Source organism: Rhopalosiphum padi, chromosome 4 (assembly GCF_020882245.1).
Source record: "Rhopalosiphum padi isolate XX-2018 chromosome 4, ASM2088224v1, whole genome shotgun sequence".
Taxonomy (NCBI): Eukaryota; Metazoa; Arthropoda; class Insecta; order Hemiptera; family Aphididae; genus Rhopalosiphum; species Rhopalosiphum padi.
Genome location: NC_083600.1, coordinates 27,219,406 through 27,231,590, shown reverse-complemented (window position 1 = coordinate 27,231,590; position 12,185 = coordinate 27,219,406). Strand labels below are relative to the sequence as shown.

General features: G+C 28.3%; 1 non-coding gene across 1 annotated transcript; it reads left to right on the top strand.

The window, feature by feature from the left end:
* The first annotated feature begins 2,815 nt into the window (after positions 1-2,815).
* LOC132931094 (small nucleolar RNA U3) lies at positions 2,816-3,019 on the top strand. The gene has a single exon (XR_009662341.1). It is a non-coding gene; the product is annotated as a small nucleolar RNA U3 (small nucleolar RNA).
* Positions 3,020-12,185: the final 9,166 nt, after the last annotated feature.

Here is a 12,185-nt window from a genome sequence, read left to right as displayed (position 1 = left end):
TCAGAATATTTTGTCTGACTTGAACAGTTTAATCTGAACTTTTTGTACATCATCATTTACATAGGTACATCGTACATCCTATCTTTTTACTGACCTATTTTGGCCAGTCAAACGCATATCACAATTATTAAAAAAAAAAAATCAAATATCCTCACCTTATTTGTAGGTATGTGGTCCTACTGGTTGATCAATAAGTTCGACATTTTAAAAATAAACACTACAATGAACGCTGAAACAGAAGCCATTTAAAACCACTTAAAAACTGCCAAATTGCCCATTGGCTTACGGTCATATCTGTTGTCATATTGATCGGTGCATCAAGTGTGGTGAAAGTCATCCATCATTAAATGCGGAATGACTGAAGAATAAAGATATTGTACTAACATAGATTAAATACAAATGTTTTATTTAATCTGTAATAATACTATAATAGTAATCCCTGAAATATCTTTTATTATAGGTACGTTCAAACTATTCAAAAGATCCATGACCAACATTAAAATGTAGACGTATTGCTATACAGTTCAGTCTCCTAAAAAAGAAGTATCTTCCAACTATACAGTTAAGGTAACTAAACCAAAATTTAATGACGCAAATCCATCATTAGAGCAATGGCACCATACAAAGCTCCTAAGCATGTGAATACCACGATTGCACTACAGCAGAGAATCTCCGACCTACCGGCTACCGGTTAGATCAGGTCCATCGTTTTAATACTTTGTGTTAGCCCGCGAAATAGTAAATACCTATCTCACTTCTATTTTAATAAAAAGATATAATATTAGTAATATATTATATTACAATAATATAGTAGTTATAGTCTATAGGCACCTCTACTAATTTAAAAACTATATATCATTATTAAAACTATTAATGAACATTGAACAGTAGACATTTTGAATCAGAAATAATATAGGTGCCTGATATGAATAGGTAATGTTTTTCTCATATCTCTTTCTTCAGTGGCGTGTTTACAGGGTAGGCTGACCGGTGATACTCGTTTGAGCACAGTACACAATTTTTACCTGTAAACTGACAACTCGTTTGCGTACATCGAAAAACGTGAAAACCCGGTTAATACTAATTTTGACCTGAAAAATGACGACTCGTTTGCGTACAGCAATTAAATTAGACAAGATAAGATACACGTAATTGATTAACTATCATAATTGGTTCTAAACGATAATGTGATTTTAGATAAATGGGTTCGTTATTGACGACCGCTGGATGTTACTATATGCTTATTATTTAGTCGAACGTGTGATGCTATCGATATACGAGTCATTTTATTTCGTGTAGTACCATGGACATTCAAATATCAAATGTTTTTGAAACGCGCAGAGAAAAACGTTGTTTTAATATTGAAAATTATAAGTATAGTGAGTTTCGTGTTTTAAAATCAGGTGATCTGTTGTTTAGATGTACCAATGAAAAATGTACATCAAGAGTTACAGTGAATGAATCGATTACCAGGGTAATTAATACTTCAAACGAACACAATCACGAAGCACACACTGACCAGGTAATTTCTAGAGAAATTATAAGAAGCTCTTTAAAACGTAAAGCAAATGATGACTTACAATACTTACATATACTTCCAAGTAAATTGATACGTCGTGATTTACAAAATATGGAGGATATTTCGTTAAATTTAACTCATACGGATATGAAGTTGTTTAGGCGTTATATATGACATAAGAAGAAAGCGTTTTCCGAATTTACCGACATCGACCAACGACCGAAATTGCTATCGAACAGTTAAATGAAATGCAAAATAAAATTCAATGTGAACAATTTTGTTTTATGAATGATGACAAAAATATAATTATATTTACATGCAAAATTAATTTAGAGGCAATTTCAAACGCGGAACATGTTTTTGGAGATGGAACGATTACTTATGCTCCAAAATTTTTTATGCAACTGTATACATAACATATTTACAAAAATAACTATTATATTCCTCTTGTTTATTGTTTTTTACGCAACAAACAGACTTCGACTTATTTGATGTTATGGGATATGTTAGGAAATATGTGTGCAACTGATTAACAAGCAACTTCATATAAATATTTTCCATGCTGATTTCGAAAAAGCCGCTCATAATGTTGTATTACAAAAGTTTCCAAATTGTAAATTAGTTTGTTGTAATTTCCATCTCGGGCAAAGTTGGTATCGACATATCCAACAAAATAAACCACTATTAAACGAATATTTATACAAATCATCAGAAATTGGTGCATGGCTTTAGTGTTTTTTCGGTTTAAGTTATTTACCACCAGATGAAATCTCGGACGGCTTTACGGACTTGCTATCAATTGCACCTATGACTATGTTTACCAAATTCACAGATTATATTCTAGAAAATTATATTTTGCTTGACTCAGATTTTCCTCCAGTTATGTGGGCAAGTGCACCAAGTAATAATAATCCAAGGACAACAAACGGCGTAGAAAGTTTTCATCGTCATTACAATTTAAAAGAAAAATAAACTAAAAGACAAATTGAAAATTTCGAACAATGTATTCAATTGACGTATATGGTATATTTCCGTTCAATAGATGGCGCTTTTATAAAATGTTGTTATATTTGATTGAAAATCGTTATTAATCCGTGATTTTACCTGAATAATATTCGAAAACCAAAAAACATTGTATACTTTTCCAATACAGTTTTATATGCATAATATAACTAAGGTGTAGAATGGACAACATTATGATATTCGATATTTAATCTACGGGATTAATAAATGTTCAACTGACTTATCGAAGAGACGGTATTTATTATAAGTGCGTGCAAATCGGCTGTTCAAATTAAGATCATACTTCACAGGATCATTTCTGCAGTATGCATCGTCCCCTCCAGGTGCAAATCTGGAGTCGTCATTAGCCACGATGATGAGACTTGTTCATTCACCTGAGCGTGAGATAGCTGGTTATCTATCGCTCCGCGATTATGATAATTCAGTAACGATGATCGCTTACGGTTCGCCGGATGGTGGGTGAACAGTCTGAGTGGTTCACTACTATTAAACTAATATTATTGTTAATAAATTTATAATCATGTGTATTAATTTAACTCAATGTACATATTTTAATGACATCATTATGACAGGAAAAGTTATGAAATGAAATGAATATTGATTTTTAAGGTAAATTAAATATTACACATTTACACAATAATAAAGAATTAATATAGCATATTTTATAGGCCCTTTTAATAATTAAGTATACTAAGTATAGTGATGGAAATAATAATTGAACGACGGTTAGTACTTTAGTAGATAAAATATAAATAATCAAATGCCTGAATTCATTCGAATGATATATTTTATATTTATAAGTTTAAATTATTTTCTGTGACTATAAGTATTGACTTTTTTGATAGTTCAATGTTATTTAAGTTGGAAATCAGTATTTCTGTAGATTGAGTTTGAAATGATTTTTTCAAGTTATAAATGGAAGTTTATTTGTAGATATCAAACTTTAAGTTTGTCGATTTTGAATATATATTTTTATTAAAAATGCCATCTTTAGTTCCAAGTCGTTTTAATTTCTAATTAATCACATAATATCTTAAAGATTTAATTAATTTTGGTCTGTTTAAAAAAGTAATTCAGCCTCAAAAATTATGTTTTTCGACGGCCAACGTTCAAAACCATAACCGATTCATACATTGAGCGGGCCCCTGTTATGGGTGCATTAAATTTTAATTAAATGATATACTTGTTTCATTGAAAAACGATTCTGTGTTGAGAAGGCGGACTTATCACTAAGTATATATAATGTTTCCAATCATATTTTACTTTTAGTGGTACGGTAGGTTGATTTATTTTTTACCGGAAATGTTGAATTTATTCTATTATTAAAATTTAATTATTATTTAATAATATGTATTTGTATTTATACTATATTATATCAACTAATTTAATTCAAAATTTAATAACATGTTTCTATAAATACCGTAAAACAGTAAAAGCATGTTTATAGTATAAAATAAATATTAAATAGATAATATCTTAAATTTAATAAAAAATTTCATTGAGTAAGTATAGTTAAATTCATAATAATATAATGCACGTAAAAGTTATAAGTTCCTACGAATGTTTTTAAATTATACACAATAATTAATATCGTTATTTTTTGTTTACATAAGTGATTCCGTCCAAATATGAGCTCAAAAACTCACACACACTAATGATCAGACACCACACACACAGCATTCTTAAAAATATAGTATAATATTACGTACGTTATAATATTGCCTATCTTCAATCCCTTAAAAACGGTACAATTTCAAAAGCTTTAAAATATGTTATAAAAAATAATAATTATCTGTATATATTTTTAGATTTTATGGCTGCAGTTTACACTTATGTAACTTATGACTTGTGAGTAATCTTGTATTAAATTTTCAAAACTTAAATATATAAAGATACATTTTTATGAATTTTTAATTACAAAATAGTTGGTTCATTTTTTGTTATTAAACAAATTTTTAAAATGCATATAATCGTGTCTATGTATTTGTAATATATATATATATAACTTTATAAAAACATCGTATGGGATCTTGGATTACATTTCAAGAATTTTGACGCAGTGAATAATTTTTTATCGATAGAAAAAATATCGAAAATTTCGTATGACTGGCAATAAATAGCTAAAAAATAATCATAATATTCTTATAACATAATCACATATGTGACATTATCACCCCTTACACAGAATGCTTCGTAATCTGAATAATCTTAATTTTGATTTTAATAAGTAATTATATAATATAATTGTTATAAATATGTTGTATCATAGTTTTATATTACTAAATTAAGGTATTACCATTTAGTTTATATTATGTTGTGTTTTTCCATATGTTCTAATTTTGTGTGTATTTGTATTATTATATTACTGTTATATCTATTAATTTTAAACTTTATCTGTTAATTTAAAATTGCCGTTTGGCGTTTATATATTATAAATAAATAAATAAATAAATAACTATACCTTGAGTCCTTGAATATAAAATGATAAAATAAACATTTTTAAACATTTTAAATTTCAAGTATCTAAGTTCGTTTTTGAATTGCAACAAAAAATAAATCGTTTGGGAAGAAATAATTACTATAAAAGTGAATGGATATTCACCATTTTATGACACAAAATTACAAATGTTTTTCCAATAAAATTTCTCAAAAAGGTGAATGGTAACATTTAAAAATGCGCAGTATTTTATTTCATAGTTTTAACTTATAACTTATATTACACTTATATTAGCTGTTTATAGTATTTTGAAATTTTGTTATGTCATTTCTAATTGATGTCAAGGCGATATCCTTATAAGTATATCATAGAGACAATTTTTATTTCATTTACTTTTCATACTCTATAATGGGTAGATAGACACTAGACAGTTAAAAGAGTTGTTAGTTATTAGTTTGTTTTTTTTATATTTATTTCTAACGTAGACAGAAACCGTTATGGAAAACGTTCTGGTAAATACGTCAAATAAAAATAGCCAGAAATATTGTGTATGCCAAACAGAGAAAACCCATCGGATTGCCCAGAAGAGCAGACATTAACGCTGGAGCCTTCCGTGAAGCATACGATGACGATAGAGGTCATCGGCTACGTGGAAATCGATTCCTAAAGCCAGTCGAACTTCCAACGACAGATATCGAGTCCGCAAAACAGATGGTAAACGAGCTCACGATTGAGGACGATAAGGAAAAGATGTCTGTTATTCGTGGGCATCAATGCGACGATGTCATTTATTTTGATTTTCGGCGCACGTACAACTGCAACAATAAACGCTGGTTCCTGTCGAACCCTCTCTTCAGGAAGGTCATTAGGAACATATATTGTGGTTGTGCGACGCCGTGCTACCCAGATTGGGGTTAGAGAAGAAACCAAAGAGAAGTCGAGCTTGGCGGACGCTCAGATCCATGAACATAAAAAATGAGGAGACCGAGAGTGCACAATCGTGTAAGGCGGTATGTTATTTGATCACGTTTTCCGCGGTTGTGTTTTTCATCAGCCATATTTGGCGGACATCGGTTATTGCGATGCAGGACGACATTTATTTTATATCGATACCGCTTGACTGTGATCGGCTTCGGTTGTCGGCGCGACGGACACGAGGATGTTGGGCATCAACACTGCTCACCGGTAACTCACGGATGTCAACGTCGACGGCGACAGTGGCCGACCGCCATTCGTTCCAGCTGTTGCACTTTACTGTAGGTGCACTCGCCCGAGTCTCCGTCATCGCCCGTTGCCACCGCTGTCATTCAAGTGCACGACATCATCCGGCGTTTACTAGTTGGGTCCGGGAGACCCTTATTTAACCTAGTTAGGTCCCGGTGTTTTTCAGGTACAAAACTAATTGGGTCCGGGATATTTTAGGGTACTACACTAGTTGAGTCCGTGCAAAAAAACATTTCCCTTCTAATTTTTACAGACTTAGGACTGTCAGTGATCTATAAATTAGAACTGAGGTATGATTAAAAATATTTTTTTGCACTTCTATATATTTTTTTTTTTGAGTTTAGTAAAAAATGTTAAAATGTTAATATTAGTAGGTATATAGTGTAAAATTTAAAAAAATATCATTAGGTATATATAGTAAAAAATGTTAAAATGTGCATATAAATTAATTGGTTTATTCATTATAATATTGGTCACCCGCTCCTTGTACGACAGTTTATTATAATATACTTCTTAGCTTGCCATCCTAGGCCAACCGCCTTACGTAGGAGCCTGGTGGTACAGTTTTTATAATGGGACCTAATTAGTGTGTTACCGTTTTTATAGACGGACCCAATTAGTTGTTTATCTTTATCATAAATGTTATCTCGGACCCAACTCGGATACGTCCACATCATCGCACGGGTCACTTTCGCAGTCGTCATCAGTCACATTACCGGTTACGGTTGTCGCGCATCCGCATTTCGCAACCTATGTCCAGCACTGACTATTTCAAAATGTATAATAAAATATTTTTACAAATACCGTAATACTATAGATTTATAATACCTATAAATAGATAACATTTTTAAATAAATCAAAAATATAAAATAAAATACATAAAAGCTATAAAGTAGGTTAGGTACCTATACCTACGAATAATGTTTTATTTATATATATGTTACAGTAAAGGATGTTAAATTTATATTAACGTTATTAACTAGCAATTAACGTTATTAGATATTATTGAATATTTTACAAGGTTTATAACGTTAATTACTAAGGATTTACGTTAATTTCAAACAATATTAGTTAATCATGTTATTTGTATTTAAACTGTTATATTATTATTATTTATTTTCACATGATAATGAACTATGACATTTAGAATTGCATAATTTCCCAACCACTCGACAGGTGCATTTATTGGTTGTATTCAATATGAATATTGTACTCATCAATGGTTAGAAAGGGAGTTATTATCACTACGTTTTTTTTTAAATTATATCAGATATAATGTTGTTAAATTTGTTTTCCATTTCAAGTTCATCCATATTGAATTTTATTAATAAAAAAAATTAACACAATGTTTTACGAATATTTTAACATACAAAAATAATATGACGATATAATAGCAATGTATATCCGATGCGTACCGCGAATAACTGACAAAAATATTATCTATAATAGTTATTATATTTACAATAAAGTCCTACACTAGTAAACCCCACTAAGCTTATTTATGCTGTATTTATATATTACAGAATATCTAAGCCCGAAGTTCTATCTACTGCGGCTGTAATACTGTCTAGTAGGTATCTAATACCATTAAGATAACATTATATAACAACACTTTCCATCGTATGTAGAAATTATCAATAATCAAACCCAAAAAATAATAAACCACGATAATCACTAGTTTGTTAGGTAATTATTGTTATTTACTAGAAAATAACGTTATTTTAATGTTTAACATCATTTACTGTAACATATATATAGTATATTTATTATTTAATCTATATGCTATCGAATCATTTTTTATGCTTATATTGCATTGTAGTTTTAACTAATATGTTTTTGACCTTTTTAACTTCCTGAATAACTCACTATTGTTGTATTTGGTTAAAATTAAAATAAAAAATGAGAATATTCCATATTTATAAATTCATTTAAAAATCGTTCTTTTCATTTAAATGTTCATAATTATTAGTATCGAATAATCGAATAAACATTTTTCATCCGGCTATGCACGTGATAATGTGATATATCAATTGTCAAATCACTACCGAACAGTTAACACCCATACAGCAGTAATTAATTCAATTATTCAAAGATAACATTATTATTTTATTTATTGCTAATTAAATTTATCAATAAAGTGTGACCATCAACTACACTTGTCATTGTTATCTATAGATACATCTAAACATTCTAAACTATATAGTTATAAAAACTAATATAATTATTCGTATACTCGATAAAATTGTCAATAAATAAAATTGTCTATCTACCTAAAAATAAGAATAAAACTAGTATTTACTGCGAGGTCATTTGTAAGAACTAGTTGTTACTGAAAATTTAGTAATAATTAGGTACTTACCTATGGATAAAATTGTTAAAATTTTTAGTGTAGGTATAGCAATTAGTAAAAATTAGGTGTCCCCATACTGTAGAAAAATTGAATTCTTACAAACACCCATAAGCCATAACTTTATACACCAGTTATTCTTGGTTTGAATTCTGATTTAATCTGATTTCGAGTATTCACTGCAACATAAAATGTAATATATTATTTATTATTCACTAGAGACATTTTGCGCCCTTAAGATCAAAAATCTCAACTATAAATGTCAAGGATAACTTCTTATTATACCTATATAGGCCAGACAAACTATGTAAGCCTCTCTCAGTAGAATCTTTCTTGACATATCCAAGGATCTCCTGACTCTTTTTATAGTAAAGTAATATGTTATATTATATTATTTTTATTTTATTTTATTTATAATATTATTATGTCCATCCACTACAACCAATAAATTTATTTTTTCTCTTGTTTTTTCAAATACTCTAGTGATTCAAATAAATGTTTATATCACCAAAATATTAGTTTAAATTACAATTTATATATTAATAAAGTCGCAAACGGTTTTAGCTCTCTAAATTTTATTTTTACCAAGACATTTTAAATTCTGTTAATTCATTGCTGTACAATTTATTAAACATTTTATAATGTTAAATCTATAAAATAATAATAAAACTATATTCATCAAAAGGTTCAAGGTATATCGTATATGGTAATATAAACAATGCCTATGAACTATTTGAAATCACCCCCATTATAATTAACCTATACATGACTACATCAATGTATAATGGTATGAGAATACCAGATGATCGATCTACAGAATTATTTTAAAGTAATAGCTAGGCTATAAAACAATAATAAAGAATGTTATGACAAAAATGATAGTTTCTTAATATTAATAAGTCTTCCTATAGGTTATAATTCTTGGATGCCCAACGGCATTGTGATTTTATTTTTGCAACTTGTTTTAAGTGACGCAAAACAAAATAATATCTAGTTATAGTTATTATACTTCTTGCGTGTTCACATTTAACACTTGTCTATATCTGATTAAAATCAAATAACAAAATATGTTTACCTATTGGCTATATTACCTATTACAAGTTACAATGATTATGTTTACTTCGTTGCCGAGACTCGAGAATCGAGATTTTGTATTATAATATACTGTATAAGTAGTATAACATGCACGTATAATGTATATTATTGACTACAGTATAAGTGCCTATTTTATAAGTGTTTATGACGCACGGAAATCTGGTATATAAGCTAGATACATCAGGAAATTGATACAATATAATTTTTTTTATAAATCACGCCACGTTTAACTCGTTGATCAACATTGCGGACTTGCAAAACAAAATGTGTAAAAATATGAAACCAGTTTTGGCTTGAACCAGTGTACTTCTGTATCAATATTATAAAACAGATAGACGTAGTCATACTATAAATTATTATATAAAATTATAAATGCATAATAATATAATGATATACGTAACTTGTATAGTGCTGTTGTTTTGGTTTTTTTATATAATTAAATAATATCCGCGATAAGATGAATATTTTTTATGATATTATTTCGAATTTTGCAATCTTAACTATTCCAAACTAAAATAAATAATGTACATACAACAGGCATAAATAATAATAATGCATTTAAGAGAATACCTCACACTCATCATTTCAATATATTCGGTGGCGTATAATAACTAGTCAAAGTGGGCCACTGGGATCTGGGACCCAGGCTAGTATTGTTTTTAATAAAGTACCCTAATTTAAAGTTTTTAGTATTTTTTATTTATCCGTGTAAACAAAATTTGAGGTTGATAAATTATCAATTAATAAAATTCTAACATATTTTATAATATAAAATTAATATAATTTTTTTTAATATTAAAAAAAAAAATTACGAAAATTATTGTTAAGTTTTAGGTGATTGTTTACTAATATCTTATTTACAATGTAAATAGATATTATACTAACAAATTTTTTTAATACTATAAATTATACCTAATGGCTATTACTTTGTAAATATATTAAAGTTATAAAGATTTTTGTTGAATGATTTCTTTGTTTTGCACACATTCTGTGTAAAAAAGTAATGATGCGTGTTACCCTGTAATGGTATATTTAAGTACCAGAAGCATGACTAACAAAAAAATTAATTAAATATATTGTATACCTATATTATATCTTTTTAAATTTTATGCAGTGATAAATCAAAGTTGTGAATTTACAAATTTGATACATAATTACTAATTATTTTTTTTTCCAATTTCAAAAACATTTATTATGATATAATGCTTCGTCATTATCTTACAAATAATAATGTTTGAAAATTTCAAAGTAAGTTGTTTTAAATCAATTAAATGATTGTGTATGAAGATTTTTTTTAAATTTAAAAGAACACCTGCAAAGTATAAGTTACACGTCTTATACTTAATGATATATATAAGGTTTTTGCTATTGTTATCACCGATCCATACGTGAATAAGTCGTTGCATAGTATAATAATATATATTCATAAGTCATAACTTATATCGAATATCGATTGGTGATTACCCACACATTTTTAGCAATAAATTGACTGTATACTTACTACAATAATTATATACAGTAATATATGAGTTTGCCGATCACTGCAGATAGTAAATAATATATTAAGTATAATATTATATATACTTACTTGTATTTTATATTTTATTTTACTACATTGTGCTCACTATAATTTTAGGATAAATGTACTTTATTATTATTATTAAATAATATATATTGTACCTACGTATTTCGTAATTTTTTTTCAGTTATCAAAATATTTTGTAAAAATATTAATGGAATACTGAAACAAACTATTGTTTGAACGGGAGCCACTTTTTATGTCCGTTTATATGGGTCCCAGTGATCCAACACTCACAACCGGTATAGTTGCGCCACTGCAGCACTGTGTTGTCTCAAACTTATAAACGTTCAACATAGTTAATTTGCAATCAACAGAACCAATTTTGTGTTGTTAGCTATAACATTAGAGTAAACTAATCTGTTATTTAGCTTAAAGATTAGAAAATTACTTGCAAAGTTGGTCTTCTATATGATATTTTAATTTTTAATAAGCGTGCTGTTATAAGCATTTCAAAATTATCATAATATTGTACATACTTACCAATAATAACCTACTACTTACTCATACCTTAATTAATTAAAATATCACGCAAACCAACTTACAAAGTTACAAACAGATAATGTTCTTACCTTTAAAAGTTAATACTTAATAAATAATAATACAAAATTTGTTTTGCTAAACTCAGACTTGCTACGTTGTACAACTGTACAACTTAGACAACATGCGGATGCTGGGATGATGTCTTAGTAAAATGCTACTCTTTATAGGAGAAAGGCTAACCAACAAAACTTAACAGAATTTTAAAGGTTTATAATCATAGTTATTATTTATCATTATAAATAACAATGGCATGATTTTGGAGAAGTCTATGGTATACAGTCTAAGCGTATCACAGTACACTGCCATCATACGTCAACGTCATAGAGCTAATAAGTAATAATATTATTACAATACAGTATACACAAAATTAATAGTAATTATTAAATGGTAATTTTTCAGCGTTTAATTTATACTATAT